This window comes from Rhinopithecus roxellana, chromosome 8 (assembly GCF_007565055.1).
Source record: "Rhinopithecus roxellana isolate Shanxi Qingling chromosome 8, ASM756505v1, whole genome shotgun sequence".
Lineage (NCBI taxonomy): Eukaryota > Metazoa > Chordata > Mammalia > Primates > Cercopithecidae > Rhinopithecus > Rhinopithecus roxellana.
Genome location: NC_044556.1, coordinates 92,978,216 through 92,989,997, shown reverse-complemented (window position 1 = coordinate 92,989,997; position 11,782 = coordinate 92,978,216).

Here is an 11,782-nt window from a genome sequence, read left to right as displayed (position 1 = left end):
GTGTAAATGCTGATACTCTGTCTACTACTATTGAGGCAACAAAGTTCTTTGTCTCTGATCCGGGATCTCGTGTCTTTGCCAGCATCGATGAAACTTGTTAGTTGGAAAACAGAGTGAACTCTCAGGCTCTACAATTCTTGACATAAGTATTTTATTCATTTCTGGTTATCTATGTTCTTGAATACTTAAGAAATTTGGGGCCTATACAAGTAATAGACCAACTTTGGGGTTCATATTAAAATTAAGTGATTTAAAACTCATGATTTTTTAAATTTGAAATATTTTAAGTTATAAACAGTATGGGAAACATTCAGAAGACCTGGATTCATTGTTATAATTGTAATCCATTAACTTTATGAAAATTACCTAAGAAATCTGAAAAGGTTTGGTTTTAGGCCATCAGGCAATTGAAGTAACTAAACAATGAAAATAAAATATATTAATTTATAAAATCCTATTTTAAATGTTTGAATGAGTTAAATAACTCAGTTTTATGGGACCCAAACTCTTTAACACTGCCTTAAATTATTTTGTTAAAATCTTAGATTGATTTCCATGTCTATGTAGAGAGTTAGAAAGTGTATCACCTGTATCCTAACAATAAGAATATGACAAAATAGAAAATAATAACGTTCCTTGAACTCATCAGAGGACTGACATCACAGGGCAGCTAAGCAACTAAATTCCGAAGAAGGACAAGCCCCTCCAAAGACAGGAGCATGAGGCCAGGCTCATCAGTGTCAGAGCAGGGGAGACCAGCACAGACACCTTACAAGCATGGTAAGGCAAAGTCAGCTAAAATGCCAGTTGATTGGAAGAGGCCAGGAAACAGTGGAAGCCAGAAGTCAAGAGAAGATTTTAAAGTCTTGATAGACATTTTCTGTTAGTAGAGATTTCCACACCTAACAAATACACATTTTTTAAATGGAGGTGAAATAAAGACTTTTGTCAGGCAAATAAATACTTAGAGAACTCATTGTTGGCAGCCCTCAGCTGTAAGAAAGACAGAGAGAGAGAAAGAGAGAGATGAGGGAGAGAGGAAAAGAGAGAGAGAGGAGAGGAACGAGAGAAAAGAGATATGAGAGAAGAGAGAACGAGAGAGGAGATAGAGAACGAGAGAGATATAGAGGAACAGAGAGGAGAGAGGACGAGATGTATATATATTAACTATATATTATATATTAACTATATATTATAATATAACTATATATATATATACTATATTATATATATTATATATATATATATTAAATGTATTTTTTTTTTTTTGAGACAGAGTCTCGCTCTGTCACCCAGCCTGGAGTGCAGTGGCGCAATCTTGGCTCACTGCAAGCTCCACCTCCCGGGTTCACGCCATTCTCCTGCCTCAGCCTCCCGTGTAGCTGGGACTACAGGTGCCTGCCACCGCACCCAGCTAATTTTTTGTATTTTTAGTACAGACGGGGTTTCACCGTGTTAGCCAGGGTGGTCTCGATCTCCTGACCTCGTGATCCACCCGTCTCGGCCTCCCAAAGTGCTGGGATTACAGGCGTGAGCCACTGTGCCTGGCCTGTAAGAAATATAAAGGAAGTTTTTCAGACAGGAGTATGATGCCAGTCAGAAACTTAGATCTACACAAAGACATGAACTTCAGAAATGGTGAATATAAAGGTCATTTTTGCCTATTAATTACCTTAAAAATAGTTGACTATTTGCAGGGATAATAAACTTTCTACAGAGGACCACATAGCAGATATCTTAGGCTTTGTGGGCCCATGGGCCCGTGGTCTCCAGTGCAACCATTCAACTCTGCCATTGTAGCCTGAAGGCTGCCATGTAAACAAATGGCTATATTCCAATAAAACTTTATTTACAATAACAAGTGATAGGCTGTAATTGGCGCAATCACAAATCAGTGTGCCTATCACTGGCCTAAAGCAAAAAGGCTCACAAAGTACTCTAGAGTTGAAGACAATAATAAAACATATGGGAGTGTACTTTGTAAAGTTCTTGCTTTACAAGAACTTTATGAAATGGCATAATATTTGAAGTTAGACTGTAATAAATACACAGTAAATTCTAAAGCAACTAAAAATAAAAAGAATAGTATAATTAATAAACTGAGTATAGAGCTAAAATGAAAACATAGAATGCTCAATCTGAAAAGCAGGTAGAAAAAGAAAAGGCCATGAAAAACATGTGAGTTTAATAGAAAACAACTAGCAAAGTGGTAGATTTAAATCTACCATTTTAAATATTTGTACTGATACAAACCATATCATACATATATCACATGTAAATGGTCTAAACACCCAAATTAAAAGGCAGAGATTGTCATACTGAATTTTTTTAAAAATCTATGCTGTTTACAAGAAATATACTTTTAATATAAAGAAAAAATTTAAAAGTAAAAGCATGGAAAATGATATATTATGAAATCACCAATCAAAAGAATATTGGAGTAACTTTGTTAGTATCAGACAAAGTAGACTCTGGAACAAAGAATTAATATGAGGGATCAAGAGTAACATTACATGATGATAAAAGTGTCAATTCACTGAGGAAGGAAAGCTTTTGGATTCTCTGGGTTCCATTCAAAACTGGAAACCAGTAAATGACTTGGAATAGTATTTCTCAGTGTGGTATATGCTATCTTCAAAATCTGAAGTGTTCTAATAAGTGTTATGCCTTTGTCTTACAGCTTGGAGGGGCTATCCTGAAATGCCCCAAATCACTGGACCTCTAACAACTGCCACAGTAGCAGGTCCCTGAAGATTTTAGAGTGTATCTCCTATGCTCTGATGCATATAAATCCTACCAGGGTATTCAGAATACTTAGATTTCCTGTTAACTGGGTTTGCTTACCATGATGTCCTCAATATGGTGGACTAACAGAATGTTCTGCAGAATATCTAGACAACCAAACTCCTTTGAATTATACTTTGACAAACAGTAGGAAATTCACAGAGCTCTAGGCCAATGCTGTGAATGTATGTTGTTTTCTATTCCTAGTAAAGGCAAGTTGCTTCTGATCCTCTCTACTAATAGAAATTTAAGAAAATGCATCTGCTGGCCGGGCGCGGTGGCTCAAGCCTGTAATCCCAGCACTTTGGGAGGCCGAGACGGGCGGATCACGAGGTCAGGAGATCGAGACCATCCTGGCTAACAGGGTGAAACCCCGTCTCTACTAAAAAAAATACAAAAAACTAGCCGGGCGAGGTGGCAGGCGCCTGTAGTCCCAGCTACTCGGGAGGCTGAGGCAGGAGAATGGCGTAAACCCGGGAGGCGGAGCTTGCAGTGAGCTGATATCCGGCCACTGCACTCCAGCCTGGGCGACAGAGCGAGACTCCGTCTCAAAAAAAAAAAAAAAGTGCATCTGCTATGGCTGGGCCCGGTGGCTCATGCCTGTAATCCCAGCACGTTGGGAGGTCAAGGTGGGTAGATCATCTGAGGTCAGGAGTTCGAGACCAATCTGGCCAACATGATGAAACCCCGTCTCTATTAAAAATACAAAAATCAGCCAGACATGGTGGCACATGCCTGTAATCCCTGCTATTCTGGTGGCTGAGGCATGAGAATTGCTTGAATCCAGGAGACAGAGGTTGCAGTGAGCCAAGATCATGCTAGTGCACTTCAGCCTGGGCTACAGAGTGACACTCTTATCTCAGAGAGAGAGAGAGAGAGAGAATGCATCTGGCAGATTATTATACTTAGTGATAGACGTTGTGTTGATCTATTCCAGCTTTTGTAATTGTGGCTACCACTTGGTTAATTTGTCAGTAGTCCATCTTCATCTGCAATGCGCCATCTCATTTTTGCGTGATGGGAATAGTAAATTATTTAGGGATATGATGGGGACCATCATAATGTCTGCCTTCCTTGAGCCTTGGAGGGTGGCATTTTAATCCAGAAAGAGACAGTATTTCTCATTTTCTATTTTGGCTGGGGTGAGGAATTTTTTAGAACATCCACTAGGCATTTCATAGCATCATGGCTCTTATTTTGTAACAGGTTCTCCCACTGTTAAGTATGTCTATTTTGATTATGAACTCAGAGACCAGGAAAATGAATAGCAGCTAGGGCATAGGTCCATTGGCCTCACTAGGAGACAGATTTGAAGCCAGGACTTTCCTCACATCAACAGAGGGTGTTGTGATGGCACTGGTCCCATGGTATCAGCTTCAGCTCAGATCTTGTGTCCACAGCTCTTCAAAGATCTGAGTCCTCAGGAGAAATGCCCATAGATCTTTTTGGTAATAGATAGGGGGTATCACTACTGTGTATGCTTAATGTGGCAATACAAGGTCATTTCTCACGGGTACCCAGCCTATCTTTCAATACACCCTCTGGGTCTAACAAGTGGTTTAGGTCTGGAAACTGGGCAAAGGATCAAGATTTTTCATTGCAACAGCTGACATCAGTCTTCTGCTCATCAGCTTTTGATCTTTAGTTACATAGCTGAAACAATATGTTCCAGTCTCACTGCTGGGAACACCACAGTCTATTAGTTGCTACTCCCTGATTCCTGCAGATAAGAGCCCAGATTGTCCTTCTAACTTAGCTGCTGTTACAATCGTTTGTCTACTTTGCCTTTGATGGGTAAGTGCTGCCAACTGTGCTGTGCTGTTCTTGAATCCCATCATACCCAATGACACTAAGAGGGAGCCCAGACCCATAGCAGCCTAGAAAGGTCAATCACCAGAAGTTTCTCAACAATGTTGATGGCCCCCTAACTGACATATTCCTTATATTACTAATGGAGAGCAAACCCTCTGGGCTCTCCCAGAGCCTGGTTAATTGGCAGATTCTCTGGTCTTACATAATAAATCTATTTTTGTATGCCTACCTCGCTAGACATTCTACCCTTTCTGCTGCCAAGGCAGTTCTGGCATTGACAAGAGGTCATTATTGCTTGCAAGCTGTAAGGCACTATCTTGGCAGTGCATCAGAACTGGTTTTAGGTGTTCTTGCCAGGATACTGCATCCTGAGCCACAGGAGATAGCCCACATATCCATAAACTCTCCTTCAGTCCAGCATACTCAAAATGCAGCCCCAAACATGTCTTCCAGGGTCATGTTGGTACATATTAGCTAGATGCTACATCCCTTTCTGAAACAATGACAGTACTTCTCTCATCTAACATTCTAAGGTATGTACCAATTATTGGCCTAAACGGGGATTGGCAAACTATGGCCCATGTGTCAAATACTGTCTGTTTTTGTAAATAAAGTTTTATTGAAAGACCCATTCATTTACATATTGTCTATGCTGCCTTTGTGATACACTGGAAGAGTTGAATCATTATGGCAAACACTGTACAAACCACAAAGCTTAAATTTTTTGCTGTCTCTTTACAAAAGAAGTCTGCTGACCCCTGGTCTAGAAGCTGTGAGGGCTGATGGAGGAAATCTTGAGAAGGGCACTCATCATCTCAGAAAGCCTCTGCCTTGAGTGAGGACTTTGTGTGGTCTTGGGGTAAGGGAAGGTTTTTCTCTCTACAAGGGAAGTGGGCCACTTCTGCAAGCCCAGAGAGTTCCAGGGAATCTGAGGATTGAAGGTTCCGAAGCACATCTACCTGAAAGTCCTCATTTCAGGTCCTCAGGTCCCCTCCTTATCAGCTGCTTGACTTTGGCATAGAACATTTGCTGGAGCCATAAATTCAGACTTTGCTATTCTTTTATCAGATCATAAGCTTAATTTTCGGCAGGCTGTGCCATACAGTTACAGAGCCTGGTTAATTGGTAGATTCTCTGGTCTTACATAATCTATTTTTGTATGCCTACCTTGCTAGACATTCTACCCTTTCTGCTGCCAAGGCAGTTCTGGCATTAACAGGAGGTCATTATTGTTTGCAAGCTGTAAGGCACTCTCTTGGCAGTGCATTAGGCAGAGCTCTAGGTGTTACATGCTGCCATAGAGGTTTTCTGGCTTCTAATTTTGTGCTTTCTTTGATTGTTAGCTGACTCAAGCTGGGCTATTTTTCCCCTTCAGGGCATTGATGCACCTAACAATCCCCAGTCATCTCCACCGCACTTGTATATACTGTCGCCACCATAGCTCTCAAATGCTAGTGATGTTATTGCACAAGCTGGTGCATCCTCTAGCACCTGCACTTCTTCCTGTATCACCCAGGCTCCAGCCAGGAGTTTTAAAATACATCAGTTATTTTTACAGAGAGAATTTAATACCAAGAATTGAGGAACCAGACAGGTCTAAATGGGCACATTGAGATAGGGTGAACAACCATCCCAGTTTGCCCAGGACTGTTCTAGTTTTAGCACTTAAAGCACTGTGCTCTGGGAAAAACTTTAGTCTCAGGCAGACCAGGACTGCTGGCCACCCTCACTGAGGTATCACAGAGATGGTAATGGCAGGAAGCAGCTATCACCCCAGTACTGGGGGGTGGGCGGGGGCACACAGGAAAGAGTTTTGTCTAAGCAGAGGGCACCAGCTAACTGGTGCTTGTATCCCTGAGGGGTGCCATGAAGCTGGTTTGGGCAAAGCCATTAACTGGAACCAATTGTTGCTACTGGAACCAAGTGTTGTAACTGCAAAGGTGGTGTATCATTGCTGGGATGAGCCTGACACCAGACGAAGGGAGGAGGCGAGAAGGAGCATGTGCCTTCTTTCTTGTCTAGCCTCCAGTTTTCCTCCAGCTTCCCATTGCCCACCCCCCACCAGAGCCTAACTGGGAGCCACTGGCAGGGCAGAAATGTGGTAGGTGGGAAGTCCTAGCCACAGCGTCAGAGAGCAGTACACTGAAGACCTGCATCCACCCTGGCATGCCGGCTGCTCACTGGGTGGAGCTGCAGTAGCTTATTCACCAAGTGAAAACATTCTTAACAGTTACGATGTATGCCAAGGGGTCATCACCACCCACTTACCACCAAGAACTGGGGCCTTGTTGCCCTCTGAGCAGCAAAGGATCCAAGAGCAGAATCCTACGAAACTCTGCTACCAAGACTGCTTCAAACACCAGCTGTCTCAGTTTGGGGGGCCCCCAAAGCAGATCCCAAGGCAAAGATTTGAGCACAGTGATTTATTTGGGAGGTGGATGGGGCAAATAAAGATGTGTTGTTGAGCCAGCTGGCACCACAGGAGACTGTAGGGCTGGTCTGGGATGGGCCCAAGTGACTGCTTTAGGATCCAGATGACAGAGCTGAGGGAAAGAAGCACATTCTGCATTTCTTCAAGAAACACAGCCTACCTGCAGGAATGCAGGGGAGCACCTCAGAGGCTTTAGACTGTGGGGTGGGACCCCACTCAGGCTGCACCTAAGGCAGGGGCACGCAGTTCACATCTGCCACAGCTGTGATGAGGGGCCTCCACTGGATATCTGGCCATGGCACACAGCAGCCACCACCAAAAGGACAGGAGGAGGGAGACATGAGATCTGACGTCAGCTTGAGTGAGGAGCCTGAGATACTGAAGAAATCAGGAGAATGTGGAGGGTAGGGAGCAGTGCCTTAGTTTGAGTTACCCCCAGAAGCGATCCCTGGGAAAGGGCTCAAGCACATGTTGCTTCTTTGGGAGGTGAAGGAAAACATCATTAGGAGAGTATGAAATGAGACAGGAAAGGGGATGCGATCATCACAGGGTGTATTATCACAGCAGCCATGGCTGTGGGTAATGGGAGCCTAATGCCACAGGGAGCTGGGAGCCTGCAGAAAACACACACCTTGTGGGTGGAAGAGGCTTCAGTGTTACCGTGCAGGATTCAAAGACTGCTTCTGTCATTAATTCTCCTCCTGGACTGCCTTGCCTGGGGGCAGAATGACCTTCTGTAGCTACGGAGAAAGGCTTCAGGCAAAGAAATGCAGCTCTGGGCCCCAGAGTCCGCTGGAGCACACTGAAGCTGGAGCACATTGAAGTGGAAGATGGGGCTGCAGGCAGAGACTGGGCAGCCTCCGCTCCAAGGAGGCTGGAGAGCCAGAGAGCAGATTCCATAAGAAGAATAACTCCCACTCCTCATGCATGAGACCCTCTGCTAAATGCTTCCCATGCACCACCTCCAGAAATCCTCCCAAGCCAGGACCCCAGCAGTATTACAGGTGGAATATCCCTTGTCTGACATGCTTGGGTCCACAAGTGTTTTGGATTTTTTTCAGATTTTGGAATATTTGCATATACATAATGAGATATCTTGGGGATGGGACTGAAGTCTAAACATGAAATTCATTTATGTTTTGTATATACCTCATATGCAGCACACAGCCCAAAAGTGATTTTATGTAATATGTTAAATACTTTAGTGCATGAAACAAAGTTGTGACTGTAACCTGTCGCATGAAGCCAGGTTGGAATTTTCCACTGGTGGTGTTATGTTGATGCTCAAAAAGTTTTGGATTTTGGAGCATTTTGGATTTGGATTTCCAGAGTAGGGATGCTCAACTGTATTATCATTTTCATTTTACAGGTAAGAAAATGGAGGATCCCAGAGATTTGACAACCTGCCCACAGCAATGACCAAACCAGACTTGGTGCTAGGTCTGCATCTCCCCAAAGCCAGTGTGTTCGTGCGCTCTGCTGCCGCTGCTACCCGCTGTCCCCGCACATGATGTGAACTGCCAGGCTGACCTGGAGTTCTGTCTCCTGGGTAGGCTGTTTGCCAACACCAGGGTGGCTGGCCCCTGCCTGTGTCCGGTGCTGCAGTGTTGACTCTCTTCGTGTGACGTTGAGCGGGTGGGGCTGGTTGTGCTGAGCCTGAGAAAACATCCAATGTGCCAAACTCTTGTGTGTTTCCCTCTGCTGGTTATTTAGCATAAGCCCAGGAGAAGAGCAAATCCTGCCCCAAACAGATGATCCTCTTGAAGAGAGTGGTTCTGGTGATGATGCCAGCATGCAGCGGGGAGATTCAGCTTTTCAAGATTCTTCCAGCACTTTGCTTCCCACATTGCATAATGCTTGATGGCTACAGCTCTGCTGACTGTTTGGGAAAAAGATAACACTTATGTCCCTTTTAGAGACACTTTACTCAGTCCCTCCCGCGATGCCTATTAAGTAGAGAAAATAGTGAGATTAACCTGATGTGCTCATCGCTCAGTTTTGGCCATTATCAACTGATGGCCACTCTAGTTTCCACTGGGGCCCCTTGTACTCCGCCCATTTCCTGATTATTTAGGTGCTAATCCCAACATTGTGTCCTTTTGATGCATTCCAAAGCAAAAATATTGATTCCTAAGCTACCCTTGTGAATTTTCTGATTCAGGAGGTCAGGAATGGGGCCTGAGAATCTACACATATTTTCGATTATCCAGGTCTGGGAACCTACAGTATAAAGGAATGAGCATGGACTTTACAGAAAGAAAGTCTGAGTTTGAGCCATGGCTTTGCCCAAGTTTTATAACTTTGGATTAAAACGTTAAGTTTTTGGACCCTTGACCTCTTTGTCTTGAAGGATCACCAACTTTGTGAACTTGTGGTCCACTAAGACCCTCCAACATTTTTCACATTAAATAAATGCTATCAATCCTGTGTCTCTCAGCCTTCCCCTGCCTTGGTGTTAGGCTACGGGTGGCGGCAGCAGGATTACTTGTGAGTTATCCTTCTTTGTGGTGGTTGCATCCAGAAGATCTCTCCAAGCTGTGTTCCCCGTCTCCCATGTGGTGTGCCCCAACACTGTGTCCCCTTTAGTCCCATTCAAGCCTCCCTCACTCTATTTGCTCCAACCCACTGTGCCCAGCTCCCTGGGAAACTGATGGGCAGAACCTACCCCTGAACAGTATTCTTCAATCACAAAATTCTTGCCCCTAGAGTAAAACTGACATTTGATTCAGGTCAATGATCGTTTTTGCCAACCAAAACCAAATCCTAATTTCCGTGGTTGGCATGCATGCAGTCATTTGGTGCTCATGAAAAAGAAAGCAGGCTTCACTGAGTTGCAAAAACAACTTTGCTGGCTTTTGGTGTGCTCAGCGTTTTTTTGAATGAAGACAGCAACTCACAGTGAATACAGCTTTTTTTTTTTTTTTGGTTATTTAATTAAATGGAGTTCAGAGGGAAGGGACATAAACAAACCAGACAAGCAAATTGGGGCCACATTTGAACTCGAATGAGAAAGGAGCAGTTTCCTGAGGCGGAACACCCTCACAGTGGAGCACAGCTTTATTTAGTACAACACTGCCCCTGCAAATTTTGTCCTCAGTTGTTTTAGGGAGTTAAATGTAACTTGTGCTTTCACAGCGACAACTAATAGCAAAGAAAGGCCCTAGGAAATGCAAGGCTGCAAGAGACTGACTGACAGCTGGAATTTGGGAAGCCATGTGTTAGAACAAAAAGGAACTGCAACCACCTCATTGTATGCCTGAGAAACAGAAACTGAGATCTCATTATTTGCTCAAAGCTGCATGGCCAGTTGGCAGACGGGCACAAACCAGCACCCTGGTTCCTCACCAGTGCTCTTTCCACAGAGAGGAAGAGAGGTTCGGGCGGCAGTTAGAAGCACAGACACCAGGACAGACTGCCTGGGTTCAGACCCCAGCTCTGTCCCTTCCTGGCTGGATGATCTTGTGCAAATGAGTTAAATCCCATAGTGGCCATATCAGTCAGAGTTTCAGTAGGAAACAGATGGAACACCAAATTAGGGTCCCTGGAGGGAGTATTTATAAAACGATCATTTATAAGATGTGGGCGGAGCATGGGAAAAACAGGCGCCAGTGCAGGGACACAGGGCCAGCAGTGTTAGAGTTGTCCCCAGCACTGAGTCAGAAGGAACATAGGGAGAGAGAGGCTGCAGAGCCTTGTTCTGAAAGCAGCCATGTCCTCAGGTGGGGGAACCCAGACAGTCACCATCATCTTTCTTGTAGGGAGGAAGCCAGGGTAACAGGTGCACGTCCTCACGCTCCCCTCTCTCCCTCCATTCTCCTGATGAGGCTCCTCACTGGCTCAACCCAACCAAAAGTGCAGAACACAGAAGCTTGTCTGTGTGGTCTAGCTAGACCTGGCTCCTGGAGTGAAGAGCATGCCAGAGGTGGGGAGCATGCCAAGTGGATCTGTGGGAGCAAATGTAACTAGCTGGCACAGGGCCTCCGTTTCCTCATCTTAAAATGGAATCATAATGGAACCCACTCATGGTTTGTCGTGAAAATTGATAACTGAATAGATGAATAGTTGCAAAGTGCTTACAATAGTGCCATATATATATATATATATATATATATAGTGTTTATCATACATATATACATTATTATAGTGCTTACTACACAACTACCATAGTGCTTACCATAGACATGTAATATATAGTAAGCATATATATAGTAGGCAGATATATAAAAGAGTATAGTAATCATGTAGCAAGCACTATATAGACTTACTACATATGTAATATACATAGCAAGCATATACATATATAATGTATTATAGTAAACTTTCCCCATTTGCCTTTCTTGCCACTTGTGCTGCATATGGAAGACCCCTCTATGGTCTGAGTTGTGCATCTGGTAAACTCTTTATTACCTCATCAATAATATTTATGAACTCAATTAACCTTACCATGCATTTTGAGTAGGAAAGTAAATATTTGTCCCTGAGCTAAAAATGATTAAACAACTTGGGGCCGGACACCATGGCTCATGCCTGTAATCCCAGCACTTTGGGAAATGGAGGCAAGCAGATCTCTTGAGCTCAGGAGTTCAAGATCAGCCTGACCAACATGGCGAAACCCTGTCTCTACTGAAAATACAAAAAAAATAGCCAGCGTGGTGGTGCATGCCTGTATTCCCAGCTACTTGGGAGTCTGAGGTATGAGAATCGTTTGAAGCCAGAAGGCAGAGGGTTGCAGTGAGCCAAGATCACAACACTGCA